The 21214-nt window shown below is 47.9% G+C and overlaps 1 protein-coding gene across 1 annotated transcript in view; it reads right to left on the minus strand.

Moving 5' to 3' along the window:
- Positions 1–19840, minus strand: part of Ptpre (protein tyrosine phosphatase receptor type E) — a 146581-nt gene extending 126741 nt beyond the window's left edge. The window contains exon 1 of the mRNA XM_027409104.2: positions 19514–19840. The gene's annotated coding sequence lies outside the window, so the exon portion shown is untranslated. The remainder of the gene's footprint in view (positions 1–19513) is intronic.
- Between the last annotated feature and the right edge of the window lie 1374 nt (positions 19841–21214).

Genomic DNA, 21214 nt, shown 5'->3' on the forward strand with positions numbered 1-21214 from the left:
ATGTCCCTGGGCCACAAAGACCCTCGACAGTAACTATCTTTTATTTTTCAAAGACCTGTCTCTAATCGCTAAAGTAAATATCTATCTACTTCTCATTGAACTCAGGCTTCCAAGTTACACATGTTGTTGCATTAATATTAGGGATTTGTGTAATAATCTAGATGTACAAGGAGATTTATAAGTTTATTATTTGCACAGCACACATCATGGAAGAAATTAATCTGAAAAATTGCAGTTGACAGAAGCAAATCGCATATGTAGCCAGGAATGCAAATCACCTTCTAATTTCATTTTACAATGCATATTAAGCTCCCTTTCCCCAAATATGGCACTTTTATGGGGTGAACACTAATACAAGGCTTAATTTCCCTTTTAATGTTGGGTAGCACATGTGTAATTTTAAAGCATGAACACCAAGTAGTGTAGTTGGGCTTACACTTGCTAAGGTCCTGTCAGGTGCAAGCTAAGCACATATATCTATGCTGAGCCACTTATGTATGTAACAGGCATGTCCCTCTGCACAGCCACACAGCTGATTTTTATATGAAAGCTGATTTACCAAGGCCTTAACCTTTGACATATTTATTCAAGATTTTGTTCAGCTATGGAGCCGGCTGACAGCTGGTTGTGGTGGCTCTCAACCATAAGATATGCAGAAGAGGCAGAGGCAGGAGGATCATGAACTCAAAGACAGCCTAGCCTATACCTTGGGACTCCAGAAATGGCTTAGCAGTTAAGAGTGCTCTTGCAAAGGACTTGGGTTCAGTTCCCAGCATGGCTCATGATTATCTGTAACTCATTCAAGGAATATGATGCCCCCCACCCCAGTTTCCTTGGGTACCATGCACACATGTGACATCCATACATACATATGTGGGCAAGACACTCACACATATAAATAAAAGACAATAAATCTTTTCAAAAACCTTAACCATTGGCTTAAAGACAGAGAGACATAGAGAAACACACACACACACACACACACACATACACACACACACTCACACACACACACACACACCAGAGAGAGAGAGAGAGAGAGAGAGAGAGAGAGAGAGAGAGAGAGAGAGAGAGAGAGAGAGAGAGAGAGAGAGAGTGTGTTGGGCGGAGAAGGATCAGAGAGATGGTTCAGCAGGTAAGGGCACTTGCTGCCAGGACCGATGATGGCATGAATTTGATTCTTGGAACCCACATGGAAAAGAAGAAAACCAGCTTCTGTAAGTCATCCTCTAATCTCCACACACATGTACACCACACACACACACACACACACACACATACACACACCACCACCACTACCACAACAACTATATATAAGTGAATGCTATAATGTCTTGATGTGACATCATCAATACGGCCCTAGTCTACCAAACACTGTGGTTTCTAAAATGCTACTTTGAAAGGAAATGTGCATTCTGAGTGAACTTCTCCAAGTTCCAGCCCACAAGACACTTACTCCCTGATCAGTAGGCACGACAGCTGGGTTCAGGGTAACAGACAGACAGACAGACAGACAGACAGACAGGTTCAACCCAGAACATAACAGTAAATCTGTTGCCAGTGGACAGAGAAAAACCATTGACCATGTGAAGAAGAGGAAATGGGTTTTGGCACTGGAAACTTTCCCCACAGGTAGAGGGCTGGATCAATGCAAACCGGTGCCTGAGTATGCATTTTAAAACAGCCAAAGAACTGCTGGATACACTTCTAGTTTCCTTCTTCTCTTTCCCACTCAGGAATTTTAAGCAGTGAGGAAACAGACACGGGCCTGTCATTAGCCAAGGTTTACTGAAAGAGGGTTCAGGCCTAGAACCAGGGACAGGAAGATGGTTAGACAAACAAGCCACAGACTCAGCAGTTAAAGGAATGTTAAGGTTTGCTCAGATGCCTGTGAGATAGCTTGGATAGGTTAAGTGAAAGAAAGCAAACAGTGAGGTTTGAAGGGGAGTGAATCGTGGGCATTAACCGTCTCTGGAGTGTGACTGAACAGGACATCTGAAGGCTACCACAGGCAGACACAAGGTATGAAGATGAGCGAGAATGCCAATCAAGCGGAGGCCACTCCAAGTCAATATTCTCTAGCAGGTTTGAAAGGAGCATGCATTATCTTAGCCAAACAATGGTGGTACTCTCTGTCGTTTATGTCTATACACAATGAAAACCATGTAAAGAAAAAAAAAAAAGAAAACCATGTAAAGAGGAGATTTTACATCACTGTAGGCAACTGTAACAGATAATCAAGAGCTCTCTGCTGTTCACTGGGTAAAGAGAGATTGTTTCACTCTTCAGAGTTCAATCAATTCAGGAAGTGACTCACTCTATGCTTGCCCTGCAGTCAATCACCTGCATTCTGAACTAAATGACTTGGGCAACCCATCCCCAAACATGACATTCTCTGTTTTCCTCGAGCATGTAAAATATGTAAATATCTCTGAAGCATGGTTATGATGATAGAAAACAGAACAAAAGCCCCGTGGGTCCCCAGGCTGTCCTTGGGATGACTTTCCATCAGTGTTGACCTCAAGTCTCTCAAGACATCCTGGTTTGGGAGCTGCTAACTTTGACATTGGTTACCAGGTGTACTGCTCACAGGCTGCAATACGGTGCTTCTAACAGTCTGTTTTCCTGTGTATCCAATGGACTGGTCTCACATGCATTTAATGTAAGAAAATCAAGCAAGATAAGAGATAATATAAGGAAACATTATAAGTTTAAAGAGAAATCAGGCAGTAGGGAAATGTCTGGAGAGCTACAAAGATGACACCAACTAACAATCTAAGCAACAGAGGAGAGGCTACCTTAAATGCCCTATCCTGATAATGAGATTGATGACTAATTCATACGCCATCATATAGCCTTCATCCAGAAGCTGGTGGAAGTAGAAGCAGATACCCACAGCTAAACCTTGAACTGAACTGAAATCCAGATGCAGAGAAGGAGGACTGATGAGCAAAGAGGTCCATACCAGGCTGGTGAAACCCACAGAAACAGCTGACCTGAACAAGGGAAAACTCTTGGTCCCCAGACTGATAGCTGGAAAACCAGCATGGGACTGATCCAGACCCCCTGAAAATGAGTGTCAGTGAGGAGACCTTGGAAATCTATGGGGCCTCTTGTAGTGGATCAGTACTTATCGCTACCATAGGAATGGACTTTAGGAGCCCATCCAACATGGAGGGATACTCCCTGAGCCTAGAAGCAAGGGTGTTGACCTAGGCCCTATCCCAAAGAATATGACAGACTCGGAAGACCCCCCTATGGAAGGCCTCACCCTCCCTGGGGAGCAGAAAGGGTATGGGATGTGTAGGGCGTTAATTGGAGGGAGGGGCAGAGGAGGAGGGGAGGGAGAAGGACCTGGGATTGACATGTAAAATAATTTTCATTCTAATAAAAAAAGAAAATAAAAAATGTTCTCTTCGAAAGAAAGAAAGAAGGAAAAAGAAAGAAAGAAAGAAAGAAAGAAAGAAAGAAAGAAAGAGAAGGAGAAAGAGAAAGAAAGAAATCGCAACTATGCCACTGGGAATCCACTAGGTACCCAGTGGGTAGGGGACACCTTGCTGCAATGAGTATGTTCTAGTAATTTTGAAGAGCCCATCTCCAGAAAATATAAGCCAGTATTTCATCTAATGCCAGTCTGTGACAACTGTGTGTTCAGGTGCCAGAGAACAAAACACAAAATGAGACTTATCAAGAAATATGCTACAGGGGCCCTGGCTGCCACCTCCTTAAAAAGGCGTGAGACTGTGGGTTTGCTCTACTGTGTGGTCTGACATGGTTACTTGTGGCTCCAGAGTGACCCCCTTCTCCCCCCTACCCCTCTGCTTTCTCCTCTCTTTCTCTCTCCCTCTCTCAGCTCTCACCCTTCCTCCTTCTTCCCTGCATCCTTGGATAATGACAGGAACCTCCCAGCTCATACCCCTGTCTAGTTCCTCATCTGCTAGTCCTCCTTTTGTGGTAGTCTCAGGAACTATCCTAGACCAACAGAGCCTGTGGCTAGCCCCATGGTAAGAGCTAGATTCTGAAGCTCTCAGCCACCTCCTCTCCCGGGAAAGGTGAAAGCAATTCCAGGAGAGAAAAAGATTTCTATGTCTGCCACATGTGATTGAAGGGCTCTGAAGAGAAGAAAACATCACACTGAAGAGGAATGTTCAAGTGTGTCTTCCCATGTGTGAGAGATATAGCTGCCCCTTCCTCATCCATGGGTGCCCATGCTTAGTTCTTATGGAACTCATATTTAAACAGCCTTGTAGGTAACTGAATAAAATAAACCAGAACCCTTTAAAACTTTTTGCAAACAATCGCTACTTTCTTTCCAGAGGCACTTACTCACTAGGGAAAGGAAAAGGAAAGCAATTCTTTTCTGTCTCTCAGCATGGAATATGGCAAGCCCATACTGTGCACTTGAGTTCCTTACTGTGAGCGAAAGAAGAAATGCAAAGCTTCCTTATTCTGCCGTGAGAAAACTCGCTTCGTAAAGTTCTAATCATTTTTAAAAAATAGTTGAAGAGTATTTGTCCTCTAAAAGGATTATCTCTTTTACAGCAGGGTTATCTACCACCTGTAAAGGGTATGTCTTGCCAGTGCACATAAGGCACCATGCAATATATTAATATCTTAGCACAGGCTAGACTAAAGCTGGAAGAACACTTAAGCTCAGCGCAGAGCAGACGGGGAGGTTTTCTCTTTTGTGGGCAGTGCTCAGCAGCTTGAACTCTCCACCTGTAACAATGTTCACTTCCCAGACTAGGGGTCTCTCTGTCCTCTCTTGGATCATCCATGGGCCTGGCATTTGGAATAGGTGACACAAGACTATAATATGCTCTACACTAGTATTGGAATCTTCAGCCTTCTCCATGGCCCTATAACTATCTTCACAGACCATATAAATGAAATTGAAAGTGTGTCCTCACGTGCTCTTTTTATTTGTACAGACAGCTTCTGCCCGACACCATGGCTAATTTTATTTTCATGCATCTTGACACAGTGTTTAAACTCCACCCGAAAGTGCCTTGTACTCGTTATGGGTGTTTTCCAGTGTAAACTTTCTGCAGGGATGTCCCCTCCTGGAGCCAGACCCCATACTGTACCAACATTAATATGACTGCTGGATACAATTTGATCCTGTGGGGGATTCACAAGAAATCAGGCATTGGGAAATAAAGGCAAGGGATTGGGACCCTTTCTGAATGTTAACCTCAAATTCCAGATTCAACTGAGATCCTGGCAGAGAAATGGATACATAAGTTGTGTGTGATATGGACGCTCTGTGAATGGAAGATGGAGGGGCTAGGGAAATGGCTCAGGAAAGTATTTTCCACACTTGCATGGGGACCTGAGCTTAAGTCACAGAAAATATGTAAAAATCCAGGAGTGTTGGACTATGCTTGTAAATCCAGTGCTGGAGAGGAGACAACAGGAGAATCCTGAGACTTTGCTGGCCAATCAAGCCTGCCTAGAGCAGGGGATTCTAGGTCAAGTGAGACGCCCTGTCTCAAAAACAAACAAACAAAAAAAATCTGAGGAATGATACTTGAAGTTATCCTTTGACTTCCATACGTGGCCCTGTGCGGATGAATGTGCACGTGCTCATGCATGCACACACACATACACATGTAGGCACCCACACTCACACAAATACACACACACACACACACACACACACACACACACACACACGTGTACCCAGACTTACACACACATGCACACAGTATCCAACACTAATCTCTGATGAGATTTTTCTCAAAGCAAAACTCTCTATGGATCCCTAAAACCAATTTAAAGTGATTTTTCAAGTCAGGAGCTAATTAGCAAAGCATTCTGTGATTGGGTTTCTCCTGGACTCCTAGCAGTGAGCTAAAGACAGCCTTGCTTTCTGAGGCCTAAGTCAGGGTATCTCCACCATGCCCCTGCACTGGTCTCCTACGTAGTGCCCAGTTCCAGGAAGACCACCCGCTGTGCCCCCCCCCCCCACATACTCGAGCAATCCCTGACACTGAATAACAACAGAGAGAAAACACTAGGCATTTGGGGGCTTTGCTATTACTCATGGCAAAGGAATGACATGCCATTCCAGGCGGGCTCAAGGACCCACTCTCCAGGCCTCTGCCCCAGGGCAGGAATGTGGAAAGGGAAAGCCACCAAAGGCTCTAAGGCAGCCACAGCTGCCCATGGAGCTGCTGGCTCCGGGTCAGCACATTCACTTGGCCAACTCTGGTGTCCTCAGGCAGAGGCTAAACAGCACTAGCTGTGAGGTTCTGAGTGGAAAAACAGGGCTGTCACAGAGGTGGGTGGGGTGGGGAGGGAAGCCAGAGTGTTGCAACCTGCCTGGGCCTGGTACTTTACATGTGACAATGTCAAACAGTGAGCAGGAATACAGATCTCCCAAGCAAACTGGAGCTCTTTAAAAGCAAACCCAGGACAGTCTTATCGTGTATGGTGGAGGTGGTCTAGGGGCAGAGTTGGAGCACCTGCCCAGCCAAAATGCCAAGAATAAAAGATGACCCTAAGGAACACTGCAGCTCCTGCAACACTTGGAAAAAGAAACTAGGGCTCCTGGAAAGAGAGGTCTTCAGGTCCACGTGGATGGTCTAGGGCCTCAACATAGCCATCTATATGTCCTAAGCCCTTTCCTACAGGGGGTTGCAAAGCAGGACTGAGCTCTACAAGGTTAGCCAATTAAGGGACAGACCTTCATGGCATTCCCAGAGGGCAGACAGATGTTGTTATTTTGTAAAAGTTTACAAAATGTAGTGGTGCACACCTTTAATACCAGCACTTGGAAGGCAGAGGCAGGTGGATCTCTGTGAGTTCGAGAGCAGCCTGGTCTACAAGCTAGTTCCAGGGCAGTCTCCAAAGCCACAGAGAAACCCTGTAGCTCTGTCTCAAAAAACCAAAAAAAAAAAAAAAAAAAAAAAAAAGGTTAAAAATTAGAAAAGAAACCGTGAGATGGGAACCGGTACGTTGAAACACAAACTGTAGAGTACATTAACCATAGTTTATTAAAGGTGGGGGAGGGGGAGAGACAAGAACAAACAAGAGGAGAGAGAGAAGGGTGGAAAGGAAGAGAGGAGAGAGAGTAAGAGGAACGGTCAGTAAGAGTGAGGGTAAAAGAGAGACAGGAAGGTAAGAGTGTAAAAGTAGGAGAAGAGAGAGTAAGTGGGCAGGGGTCTGTCTTTTAAAGGGGTCCTTTACACCTGCGTGCAGAATTAGTTCCCATGGAACCCTGGGCTGACTAGGGTACTGCCTGAGTGGATTCTTCCAGATAGCTGGAGCAGGTTAGCATAAGGCCTGAACCTTTCAGGTGCGGCTGCTGGATTTCACATGGAGGGTCCTTGGGTGAGGGCGGCAGGAATACTGCTGTTTGTCCACCTGGAGGTGTAACACAACGAACAAGGGGACAAGAGTGACGGCGAATAAGGCAAGCTGCCTGGCACATCACCACCAACTACCCCAGTCCTGCATATTCTTAGTTTTCTTTTGAAGAGTGACCTTGAAACTGGACCTGGCCACTCCACAGACAGCATGCCCTGGTTCGATCAATCCAACTGCTTCCTCCAGTGCTTTCTTGACTGGGGATAGAAGCGCAAACAGATGGCCCTTGGGGCTGGCCCAGAATGAATATCTTTCTGGGCTCAGCAGCTGTACCCGCCCATCCTCCTGGCTACCCTCTTGCCCGCCTCTCTAGTGGAAGATCCTGACCTCATTCTTGGGACCCTACAAAAGCCCCCAGAGTTCTGGCCCTGGCCACATGTTGAGATTCCTGAGGGAGCTTTGTACAGCCTGCGACTTCCTGTCCTGCCTGGAAAAAGCCACAGTGAGTACCGGGGGTGGGGGCTCTGCAGACTCTAAGGACCACGCAACAGCCTCTCTCAGTCCGGATTTTTAAATGACATTAAATCACAGGGAAATATCAAAAAGTCACTACAGGGATGCTCACAGGGCACTGTACAGATGAAGGGAAGAGTGTAGACCTGCTGGTCACACTGTCATCTCCAGAGACCTCACCTGAGTTCAGCTCGCCCAGGTCTGAGGGCAGTTCCCTCTCCCACACTGCCAATGAACAATACCACCTGAGAAGAATGCAGACTATGGGGTTTTTCGGAGGGAACCATTTGTCATCTGTTCTCATCACACTGCTATGGTTTGAGTGCAGCCCCTGAAGGTTCACTTATATGTGAACCACATGATTTGAATGGGACTGATTCCATTCCTAACCCTGAGAAGGACATGTGATCTCAAGCCTAGAAAAATATCAGTTAGCCAGTCCTGCACATAGAGGAATCTTTGAAGAAGGCCCACTGTCCCAGCCTGGCCTTTCAGAGCAAGGAGACTCTCACTGGGGTTAGTTACTCTAGATTCTATTCTAGGTTGACTCTGTCCTATCTCCTTCTACAGGGAGGTCTGGACTTGAGACTGCTGGAGACCATTGTGGCACTAAGGGTTGAAGTGAGAGGCCCAGGGCATAGACAGCACTACATGGGTCTGGTCCCTGCTGTTACTGAGCCCTCAACTTCCTCAGCCAGTGAATGAGCCTGGCCATGACCTTGAGGGAATTCGGACATATTTCACCTCTTAAACACATTGGCACTCTGACAGAAAGCTGGTGGCAGAGTGTGGCTGTAAATGGCGAGATGAGACTGGGCAAACCTCTCCAATGCCTGACATCCAAAGCAAAAGGTAGGAGGTGGCTTCATTTGACCGTAAAGGCTTATGCAGAAAGTGTGGTTCTCGTTGTATTAGGGCATCTGAGGAAGATGACTGGGGATTAGAAGGGTGATAGTCTTTCCCTTTCTGTTTGAAGGCAATGACTTTCTGGGTTGGTTCTTCACTGTGCAGTGTGAGTTCTAATACAGGTGTGCAATGGAGCCCCGTCCCCTACCAGCAGATGAGGTGACATCACACACATCCCTGCTGAGCCTGAGGCCCCAAAGGAGAAGAAGTTCTGCCTACTATTCTCAGGGACAGACCTCTGTGCTGGCCCTCACTTAGTCAGACTTGGGGTTCATTTATCTGCTCCCCCAAATACTAACCTTGGTAGAGCGGGGTAGGGGCTAACTGTTCATACTTGCCCATATGGACACTCACACCTCTACCAGCTCTCTGGGAACCTGGCTTTGAGGATGAAGAATGGAACCAACAGACTGAACCTTAAGTGAGACCCCAGCAGAGTCTCCACATAGAGACAGAGCCACTCAAACCCAAGGTCCCTCTTTGCAGTGGGGCCTGGGCCTCTTCTCAGGGAGTTTCTAGCTTTAACCATTGTGTCCTACCCTAGTTACTAGAAACCAGTCACTCCCCTGTCAATGTACTTTCTAAGCCCATTACAGTTGAACAGGCAAGCAATTTTACCTAACATCATTCTAGCAATGAGCTCCAAGCTGTGAGCCACCCTGTGCACCTGCTAGGTTAAAAGCCAACTTGGTAAATTGAGATTTCCTGCTCCAGCTTCCCAAGCCTTTAGTCATTTACAGTCCTTGCTACCCTGAAAATGGAAAAGAAGCCAAGGCCAAGCAAAGCAGCCAGGATCCATGTCATTGATCTATGCCCAGCACAACCCATCCATTTGGGATGTGCATTTGAATAAAGCAAACAATAAATCATTTGTTAAACAAAGCACACCATGCATGAGCCATGTACCCGGGCTGCTGTTGAAACTCCTCCTAGAAGCAGTTCTCTGGGTGGAAGCCATCCACAAAGGAATAGACTGAGCATTGCTGAGGCGGAGCAGAGCAGGTACATACAGAGAGGGAGACAGCAGTGTCTCACCTTCAGGTCCTGCTCAAGGATGAATCCCAGCTTTGCTTGACCGGAGATACAGGGAAAGGGGGACTCATTTTCTGAGGCCCAGCAGCAGGAACAGTGCTTCAGGCTCAGCAAGCAGGGATGAGGGATCAGTCTTTCCAGCTTAGAATGGGAAAGAGACACTGAACCCCTGATCCCTGAAGTGAGCCAGGGAGCTCCAGGTAAGACTTATTTTCCTTAACTCACTGGTGGCAGGCCCATCTCTAAATAGGGAGACAAACCACATTGCATCCTAAGCAGAGGAAGGCAGGAGTGACTTCAGTTGTTGGCAAACAGAAAGATCCACACAGAAAAATCAGTCTCTGGTGATGTTGAAACATCCGAGGAAAATTGCCGAGAAAATAACTAGAAGGGAGTGGTTCTTTTTTTCTTTGTATTTGGTAATAATGCTTTTTCAGGGCTGCTTCATCAACATGCAATAAACTCAAACTCATATGCACAGATGCCCAGCCATGCCTATGCTTCATACCTATCCACTATGCTGCATGGTGGGCAGGTACCGGGTCAGGATGAACTGGCAGAGCAAGTACTGAAAATCAACCTAGTGGCTTTGCTGCAGACCACCATGATTTTGGACCAGGAGTCATCCAGAGAGCTTTTCCTGGCAGACAGCTAGCAGTGACTGCAGTTCTCTGTTCAGTCAGTTCTCCGTTCTTGGGAAATGTGCACTCAGGCTCCACAGGCCAAATCTTTTCCCAGGGGCTCCCTCCTTGCACTTGCTGGAATTGTGCCCCTTTCTCCATCCTACAAGGTGAGACCAGCTGGGGTTTTGTGTGTGCTTCAAGCCTTTTCCCAAGGTCTCATTCCTATCTCTTCCAAAATGTTTACCACTTCCACACAGATTTCCCCCAATTTCAAAGGAAATTTAAAATGGAGGCTCCTGGATAGGCCAAGGTCCTTGGATGGAATACATGGACTCTAGGGCAAAGGAAAATGTCAGGTTTATCCCTCAAAGAGGTCAAAGTTCACCACTAGCAACTGTATGAGCCTACACATAGTGGCTTTGTTTGTGGGATCAGGCAGACACTCTGACTTTCAGGAGCCTATCTCGCTGATGTGACAGATTTTGCTGAGTTGTAAGAAGATGGATTAGCACAAAGAGACGGTTTCCTGTTAAAGGCTCTTTGCTTCTGTTGGACAGGCCCAACCCCTGCCCAAGAAATTCAAGGCTTACACTGTGCATCCCACATTCCCCACAACCTGGCCTCATCCTTGGCCTTCGAGCCAGCATCTACTCCAGGAACACCTGGTCACCCCAGCCAGAAACTCTGGGTCTTGATTTTTAAGAGTTCTTCTTAACCAATGTAATGAAACATAGGAACTCACCCTGTGGACTCAGTTTCCCCAAACTAGTCTCTGCTCAGGATCACACTATAGCCATTAGTCTCTAGCCACATTGCCAGCATGTGCCACCATGTTCAGCTTTTTAAAACCATGCATGGCAAGTTCTTTAGCTACTGAGTCATCGCCCTAGGCCCAAATTCCCAGTTTCAAGACTCTCAAATCTATGAAAAGTGGTCCACAAACATTTTTTTCTACAGAAGGAACTGGTAGCCAGCTTCAGAATCTCCAAGTGGCCACTGGTCCAGACTCTCAGCTGAGGTCCCTGTGATTGAGGAGCCCCAAAGCACCATCCTTCCTATTCCTTCCTCACTGACCCTGCACCAGCTGCATCTAGACACCTGCTGCTCCCACTGCTGGACAAGCACACAGAACCCTCTCTGTCTGAAATATTTCGGTCCTGTTGGCTGCCAAGGAAAGATCCACACCCCAGCCTGTTCTCCTTAATGACGCCCTTCCAGTTCCCACTCCACAAGCCCATTACACCTGTTCTGCCCCACCTTTGCAATTGGTCACCTCTAGCTTCTGTGTCCCTGTGGACCTGGGGCATCCAGAGGGGCATCATAGCTTCAGGGCTAAGTACAGTGTGTGTCGTCTAAGTATTCAATAAAGATTCAAGCATTCCATTTGTCTCTTCTTGCAAGTGCTCAAACACTGCTAGCATTGGGGGAAAACGCAGAGCTTTTGAAATATTTCTAGCTGGCCAAGAACAGGTCTAACTCAGCTCCTCAGCACAGCACAAAATTATTAAATTTCCCACTCTTGTACTTTTATATTACATTTGCGCCCAAGTCGGGGCTTTGCTTTAAGAACTTAAAATGAGTAGGCTGATAACACCGCCAACAGAGGACTGCTATGTTAAAGCCTGCTATGTGGGCAAAAAGAGGTGTATTGAGTTACTGATACACTTGATCGAGAGCCACTAGGAGCTCGGCAAAGAACATTAAGTCAACAGCAGCTGGAACGATGGGTGTGTCACAGCAACCCACACACATCACTTAAGTGTCCACTTGCTCTCAGGTCCCCCAAAACCACTTACCAAGGGAAGTGTTCAGGGACAAGGATTCCATTGACTTGTAGCAATGTAGGACAATGTGGCTGGAAACCAAGGGACTTTTTGTTGTTTTATCATCAGTGAACTTCACAGTACAATCAGGACCGTGGAGGATTTTCGTTTATCTATGAAGCCAAATGTTTTATGCTCTTGAGAGAACATTTGCATGCTTTCTATTCATTGAATGGAGTATTATAACACAACAGTTTGCTAGTCCAGACTGAGTTTCTGTATACAGAAAGGACATATTCATTCTGGCTGTTTATTAATTTACACTGACAGCCTTCCCTGTAACTGGGAATGAAACTACTTTAGAGGACCTAGGTGTTTGGGCCTGAATTCTATGCCTGAGGCAACCGTGCACCACCATGCTTTCTAGGACTGTCTCAGGCCAGGCCCTAGTTCTTATCTTCTGCTGGGGTGTGCCCAAGATATAAGACTCAGCATTCCCACTCAAAAGGACATGTGCAGATTGCAGGCTAGCAGGAGTGAGAGACAGAAGCGTGGCCTGAGAGTCTAGCTTACTTCTCCATCGTCTAGCTCAACTGCTTCGCTCTTTCTCTCTCTCCTCTGCTGGTCTCTTCTCAGTCCTCCCTGTTTGTTGAAGATCAGGGTGAAGGGTGATTGGAGAGGAACTTGGATAAGAAGTACTCTCAGCTGGACTTGCCCCATCCCTCCTCCGGGCCCTGGTCCCCATGAGTCCCTAGGGAACCTGGAAAGCAGTCTAGGGCATTCTGTAGAAGGAGGCACTTCATCCATGGAGGAAGCTAGAGGCTTTCCCACTTCTAATGACCCATCTCTTTCCCCCTTAAATCAACTAGCCTGTGACCCACAGTATGTTCTGGAACACATGACTGATATGAAACTGCTAGAGCAATGCTAGCCATGAGAAATTGTGCCACAAGGAAAAAAAAAAGATCACTGGTGTCCTCCTAGCTTTACCAGAGCCCTTGTCCATGTCAGCCTCCATGTGCCCTCCTCCACCACAGGGAAGTGGGGTTCCTCCAAGACACAAATATGAGCATCCGCAAAAGAAGCACAGTCCTCCCTGTGGGTGGAAACCCACCTGTTAACAAATTTCAACAACAGGACTAAAAGCTAGTTCCCATGGTGGGAATTTCAGACCGGAGGGAGGCCTCCAGGCAGGGCATCCAATCCTGCAGGTAGGTGTCTAGCTTTGAGGCTGGTCTCTTTGAGCTGGAGAAGAAAGGAAGGTCAAAGCTGGCAGAGCTTCACAAGTTACCCATGGCAGATAGGACTCCCCACTCCCAGGCCCCACTCCGAGGGGGCATCTTTCTCTCAGCACAGTACTTGGGCCTTGAGTCAAGGTCAGGGCCTTGTGTGCAGAGAGCACACAGCCCTCAAAGAAAACTGATTAGAGACTGGCTGGAGAGATGAAACTTGGAATCTCCAGGTCCTTGGAGTGGGAGACAAAATAAAATGACACAGTCTAAAGGCCACTTTATAATAATAGACTGCAATCAAGAATCTATAAACAAGAATCCAAAAATCTAGTTGAGAGTGAAAAAAAATGGAACTAATTTTCTTCCGAGTACAAACGGTGACTAATGTCCAGCTGGAAATATCCAAATAGATCCAAGTCCTAACACAAATTATATCTGTTTGCAGACTAGAAACCCAACACCTGCCCCGAGGACAATATGACAGAGACTTGGAAGTTCTCAAGCCATTGGTTCAAGAGCTGAGGCCCCTCATCCTTCTGTAAGCATAAACCAAGTTTCTACTAGTGCCCTCCACCACACCAGAACCTTCATACCCATGTCCATCTCCTTTTCTAAAGACTAGAATCACAGGGCTGACAAGATGGCTCAGTAGTTGTTTGCCATGTAAGCATAACTACCTGAGTTCGGATCCCCAACACCCATGTAAAAAGCCAACTGTGGTAGCATGTACCTGTAACCCTAGCACTGGGAGAGATAGAGGCAAAGGCATCCTTTGGGCTCATTGGCCCGTCAATCTAGACAAAACAGTGAGATCCAGGCCAGTGAGAGGCTTTGGCTCAATAAATAAGATGGAGAGAGCTGGAAAGATAACTCAGTGGTTAAGAGCACTTGCTGCTCATGTAGAGACCTGGGTTCAGTTCCCAGCACTCTCTTGGCAGCTTACAACCAACCACCTTTAACTCTAGTTCCAGGGGATCTGACCCGGTGGACATTAGGCACCTATGTGGTACACACACAACAAACACGTGGGCAAAGTACTCATATGCATGGTATGAAATCAATCAGTATCTTCTACAAGGCATATGAGGGTGAATATACACTGCATGTGTATACACGGGGGGGAGTGGAAGAAAAAGGGGGAGAGGAGTAGAAGAGTCACACCTGCTCAGGCTCACACTGAGGATCACATCCTTCTGACCCCACCATTCCACCTCAAATTGCTTGCCCACAGCCCCAGTTTGTGCCATCTCTCTTGGTAAACAAAGGTATGTCTGTTCTATTTGTGGCTATGTTCCAAATTGGGTGACATGGCTGGACAGCCCTCTCTACTTGGCCTCCTACACCCTACCTGCACAGATTCATTGCAACACTGGGTCTGTTCCCCTCGCTCAGGCATTCCTTCACTTCACACCCCAACCATGCAGAGTCCCAGGTACCCGGCCATCCCCAGGTTGATCCAGAATCACACATCTGCTCATGACCAAGCTGTGATCCCCACACTGGACTTTCTAGGGGATCAGAGTCTGTGCTGCCCGCACTCAGACACACCAGAGACACAAACTATCCAACCAATACTCCACTCTTCACCCTAGACTACTGACACCCAAACACCTGACTAGAGCACAGCTCGTTTCCAGCCTAGCTAAGGATCAATTTTTAATTCAATTTCCTTCCTCTTGATGGAGTGTCTATCTGTTTTGGGGAGAAAAAAAGGACTCCCTTTTGTTATTAATACTTGATACCAACTCCATGATAGACTAGATTAAATGTGTTTTTAGTTGTATTTAAAAGAGATTTTAAAATAGACGACCATCTTTTAAAAATACTTTTATATGTCCCTCCTTCATTGGGAATCAATATAAAAGAATATATTCATTTGTTTTTCTGAATTATATTGCTAAGAGGTTTTTATTTCATAAGCTTCACCAAACCCTTTGAAGTATTTATTTATGTAGCTGAAAGAAAAGGACCCACATTTCTGGCAGACAGCCAGATACAGTGAGTACAGAGGCTGTGAACCACATCAAAAGTGCCTGTGTGGCACACCTGGATGGGGTGGACCCCAGCCAGTGAGATCTGGACAACACAGCAGGAACAGAGAAAAGAAAAGGGGGCTGGCTGGGTGGGTAATCCCCAAAGGTGGACACTGCAGCCTGCATCCAGCAGCGGCCCCACCATCTGCCTCTCTGGGACAATTAGAAACATTTTAGAAACCTATTACCTTTGGTGTGGTTTATAAATCCCAAGCATCTGGAGGGCAGGTGGAATCTGATCAGACCTCCAGTAGCCTGGAGAGGTTCAGAGCTGCCCCAGATACACCCCAGAGCTGCCCCATTCTTTGGAGGAAAGAATTAAGCCTAGGGGGTGTTGGGGGCCATGCACAGCTTCATAGTTTTACGTTATGGTTGCAAGGCTGACCTTATGCCCTGATTCCGCATGCTTCGTTCTGGGCTATACCACCTTGGTGCTGGGGTTATCTCATTTCTGCCTGGCTTCATACCCAGCCAGTCTGATTTAACTCAGGCTACAAACCCAGCTTAATGTCCATAGCAAGTTGTATTTTTGTCTCACGGATCACTAATATCAGAGTCATTGGTGCACGATGAAGAATAGTTCCCCTTCTGGTACATGGGTAACTTAACTCTTGCAAACTTTACATAATCATTCAGCTCAGCGTGCAAAAATTAAAGTTGCCTAGGATGTCATATCATATTGATTTGAACTAGTCTTCCAGGTAGCACACAAACAAAGACTATCTACTAATATGGATTTTGTTCATTCAGACCTCACTCTGCATGGTGGTACTATGTAAGGGGGAGTACACATGCGTGTATGTATGTGAAGGCAAGAGGACAACCATGAGTGTCATTTCTCAAATACCATCTTCCTTTTTTGAAACAGGGTCTCTCATTAGCCTGAAGCTCACCAAATAGGCTAGGCTACCCGACCAGCAAACCCCAGAGATTTATGTGTCTCTGTTTCCCCAGAGGTGGGATTACAACTGTGCAGTACCACATGGGCCTGACTCATTTTATGTATGTTCTGGGGCTCGAACTCAGATCCTCTTGTTTGTAAGGCAAACACTTTCCCCACTGAGCCGTCTCCCTGGTCCCACACTGGTCTTTAACATGTACGATGTATGTAGTAGTAGGTATTTTAGGAAAACCTATCTAGTTTCCTGGGTGCTGACCACATGCTTTCTAATTTATATTGCATCCTTTGCTGCCACCTCAGCAGCCATGCAAAGTAAAGATGGGCAGTCCACTCCTGAGGGATGAGCAGGGTGGTCTGAACTTGAGTCATTTAACCAGAGGCAGAATTTGAATCCAAGTCTGAACCCAAAGTCCACAGTCTCAGAGACCCCTTATTGACAGCCTGGTAGAGAAGGTAGAAATGAATCAATGGGAACCTAAAACAGACTCTAACAAGTAATTTAGAATAGGGCCAAATGTCCTTCCATAGAACCAAGAAGAGGGATTACTGTCGGGCAGAGGGTCTAAGGAGGTTTTGGGAGGCTAACACACTTGCGCAAACTGAGCTGGAGGCTGAACAGGCTCCATGTCTTGTGGTCTAGAAATCAGAGGGCCTTCAGGGGAGACTAGGCCACCGCTCCATTTGCTAAAGACAGCATGTCAAAGATGACCTACATTGCACAGGACTTTCTCAAGTGACACTCAGGTGTTAAAGAGGCCCAACTCTCTCCTGACAGCCACATTTACTTCTGTTTGGGAGCACAGCCTCCCAAAGTGTGACTCACACGTCATAAATGAGAAAATGTATCAGTGGGGAGAAGAGAGTGCATGCGGTTCTTGGTCTCTTACTAGTCCCAAACCTGCTTCCTTGGGAGGCCCTGTAGGGTCTCTTCAGTTCAGTGTCTGCTTAATTAAGAGCTGGCCCAGAAGCTCCCGTAAGTTCTGTTCTCTTCTCTCTGTGATCCAAGGTACAACTACATACATTGCAACAGACATCCCTGTAAATCACACACTCATTCATACAAGCATACATGCTCCAGGGAGCCTTACCTCATTACCTGTTTCTCTACCCAACAGCTGCCAGCAAGAGACTGCTTGCAGACACCCAACTCACAGCACCAGTACCATCCTAACATAAGCCCCAGTGCCGCACTCCTTTCTGAAGCAGAAAGGAAGCTAGTGTATTTAGAAGGATGAAGAAAACACTGGGGGAAGTTACAGGGTACACAAAGGTACACTTTTGACTTGGGACATGATGCTCAGGAGAAAGTATCAGGTGTACTGTGGAAGGTGCTTCAGTCTACAAATTTGCCTCTGACCAACAGGAGGATGCTTTCCATAAATGGCCTCTGTGGTGAAGCCATGTGGAAAGGAGGCACAGTCTGGTACAGAAGCATAATTTGACCCTTCCCATACCTCCCTGAACTTCCTCAGGGCTAAAAGAGCTGCATGCAGGAATGCCTGAGGCTGAGGAGATCACTCCCAGGACAGTTTCAACTCTTCCTCCAGGCTTCCTCACAGGTAGATAGGGCTGTGTGTGACCCAGGAGCACTGCTGGGCCAAGTGTGCCTCCACAGCAGGAATAAATGAGTTTCCAGTCTGGGAACCAATGACCTGCTGGGTTCTCATCTTGTGACCCCACAATGGCTCCAGGAAGCATCCAAGGGCAGCACCTCCCTCACTGACCTTCACCGCTGATTTGCCTGAGGAGTTCCAGATTATCAAATGTAGTTTACCCAATGACCTGGCCTTTTGCTGAGATGAATAGCTGCTACCAACTTCCAAACCAGAAAACTGTTGGGTTGTGTTGAGGGGGTGATGATGAATCACAAATAGCATTAATCCCAAGAAACAAGGACCTAAGCCCAATGTGGCATTCAGGAAGCTAGGGCCTGGCTCTAGGTCATTCTCCCAACAGTGTGGACCCCGCTTCAGGGAAACCAACACCTAGCCTTTTGTTTCCCAGGCTCTTGAACTTGCACTGGGAGACCCCAGCCTCCATCTCTAAAAAGAGTTCTGTCCACTTTGTCCTTGGCAACTACCAGCAACCCACTGTTTCATGCCCCCTTTGGTTTAGTGCCTCAGTTTTGGAAAGACACTCCCACCCTTCCTTATCCCCCAACTCCACTTTAACTAAGCACAAAATTTTAAGCTGTAGGAAAATAAGTAAATAAGTAAATAAATAAATAAACAAACATTGTTGGAAAGATGTCTGGGTCACAAGTCTCTTATGTGCAAGGACGTTACTGACTGAGCAGAGACATGGTAATTTCTAGGACACATGAGCATCATTTGCTGATTTTCCTTCAAACTCCCTGACACAGTCAAGGCCATCCATTTCTTTCCTTTAGTTTCTGAGGTTCCAGCACTATTCATTGTAACTCAATATAAACGTGATTCTGCAGGCATCATTTTCTAACCTCTCTAGAAAGATAGTTCATGCCTGGAAGGAATTTAGGTCAGATCCAGTCTTTAGTCCTTGGACTTGGCTCTGCCTCATCACCCTGTGGGTCTCCCAGCCTTCCCCAGATGGTCCTGGGAAGCACCAAGATGGGTACCGCTGGCCTTTGGCTCCAGGACCTCCTCAGGTCACCCTGCAGACTGCAATTTCCCAAAGTCAGATCTGGGATACCTGCCAGATTTCCTCACGGCGACCCTGAATCCCCAATTGGGAAGGCACCGGGCCCCAGACTGGCTACCAGCATCCCCGCAGCGCCCCCGCTGCTCCGGGAGTTGGTGCAAGCAACTCGAGTCACTTTCTGGAAATGCTCCAGTCTCAAGCCCTGGGTGCTCAGCCCCCAACACACCGATTGGCACTCCCCTCGCCCCCCTTTTCCACTGCGTTCACAAGTCGCCGGGTCACTGTCACCCTCCCACGGTCGCCACCCGCAGACACACTCCCTCCGCGTAACTGTTCACCAAGAAGAGCTGCCTAGGTGGTAGCCAAGTTGAAATTGCGCCTCTCGGGCAGGTGGCTGGGGTCGCACTGTCTCCAGTCGCAGGCATCCCGTGCACTAGGAGGGTGGCAAGGACCTGGTTCGGACGCAGCACCTCCCGTCCCTCCGGCGGCAGTGGCCCAGAGTGTCCCGTTCGGCTCAAGGTGCACGGAGTGCACGGCCACCTCGGGACTCGCTGCCATCCGCCCACACCGCGCTGCTCACCTCCCAAGGACCGGTGCTGTCGCGCCGATCGCGCCGCCGCGGCGACTCCGCATCTCCTGGGCGCCCGCCCGCCACGCTCCGCTCCGGGGCGCCCGCTGTCCCTGCCGGCGCGAGGAAGGGTCGTGGGGATGCGTCGGGGCAGCGAGGTCCTCTCGCCGCCGGCGAGTTCTCCCGCAGCCCGCAGCCCACAACCCGCAGCCCCGCAGCCCTCAGTCTCCCAGAAGAGCAGGAAATCTGTCTGGCCGAGTCCGACCGCCTCCAGCGCTGGGCTAGGTCTCCGGCTCCAGCTCCTGCTCCATGGCGGGGGCGGGGCCCTGGCGCTGCTAGGGGCGACGGCGACGCCTGGTGCCTGGCTCTGGGAGCGCACCACAGGCTCCCGCCCTCCTGGGGCTGTGGCCTCTACACCCGGAGGACGCAGGCGCGTGCCCTCTCTGGGGAGCCCTTCTCCTGGCCTCTGCCCGACACAGGGTACCGTGGAGGGTGCCAAGGGGTGATGACACGCAGACCAGCCGGAAAGAAAACTCAGGGTCCCTTCCTGTTTATGTTTAGCCTTGGTTCTGGACACCAGGAAGTAGCCTGGCTGTGTATTTTGCGTCTCTGTTTCTCAACTGGTAAAGCTGGCCTGGGGCATCTGATCACAGGCCTGCTTCAGAGAAGTTGGCAGAGCTGGGAAATGTCCCAAACAATCCCTCCCAGAAAAGAGTGTGCGGGCGCCCCATGGTGGGTGCTGGAGGGTGTACAATTAGTAAAAAATGTGGCAAAATTAAACACAATGGAGCAGAGCACGGTACAGGGGCCTGATCTGCTGCTCTGGGGACTTATTTCAGTTATTTCTCTTGCACTATAAAGGGAACCGCCAGCTTGACACAATCTAGAGTTGACTCTCAAGAAGGAATGATCTAGATCAGGTTGAGGGGCTGGCATGTGGCGGGTGGGGGGGAGGGGGGAACTGTTCTCATTGCTAATTGATGAAGGAAACTTCAGCTATTGTGGGAGACACCACTCCTTGGGGGCAGGGGTTGGGGATTCCTTAACAGCACTGGAGAGCAGACTAGATGACAGCAGACAAGCAAGGATGTGTTTATTCTCTTTACTCTTGACTTTGGATGGATGGCAAGAATGTGTAAGGGAATTACCTCATCACCTGACATTTAATTGCTGTTAGAGTTGCAGAGCCAAGCTGGCTTACAAGATGACAGTTTCAAAGAGCCAGCAGTCAATGGCTTAAGTCAGCTAGGGTCTGTTTGGGACAGAGCTGTAGACTGGAAGGCTGAAGAGCTGTGGAACCTTCCAGAGTGCTAAGAATACTATTCCTTTCCCATGGTGCTGGAACCAAGCTCATCCTTCCTTCCCTTCCCCACACACCTCTGTCCCTGAGGACCCAAGGGTTTTCTAGCTTTCCTGCCTCACTCACTCCTGCTCCTGGGGGCTTCTCCAGAGCTGTAACACCATCCGTGTACACATCTTCCAGACACCAGCAAGCCCACTTCTTCCAGCATCTTCTGCCAGCCAGTTCATCCATCCCTCCCCCAGCTCTTGCTCTTAGTTTCTGGGCCTTTACTCTGCCTTTCATCCATCTCCAAGTCTAACTCCTGCCTAGCATCTCTGTGCATCTTGGATGCAGTCCCTTCTCTCCCTCTCTCTGCCTGCTTGGCTATGACAACATTACCCTCTGATTTCAGACCCCCTGCTTAAAAACCC

This window comes from Cricetulus griseus, chromosome 3 (genome assembly GCF_003668045.3).
Source record: "Cricetulus griseus strain 17A/GY chromosome 3, alternate assembly CriGri-PICRH-1.0, whole genome shotgun sequence".
Taxonomy (NCBI): Eukaryota; Metazoa; Chordata; class Mammalia; order Rodentia; family Cricetidae; genus Cricetulus; species Cricetulus griseus.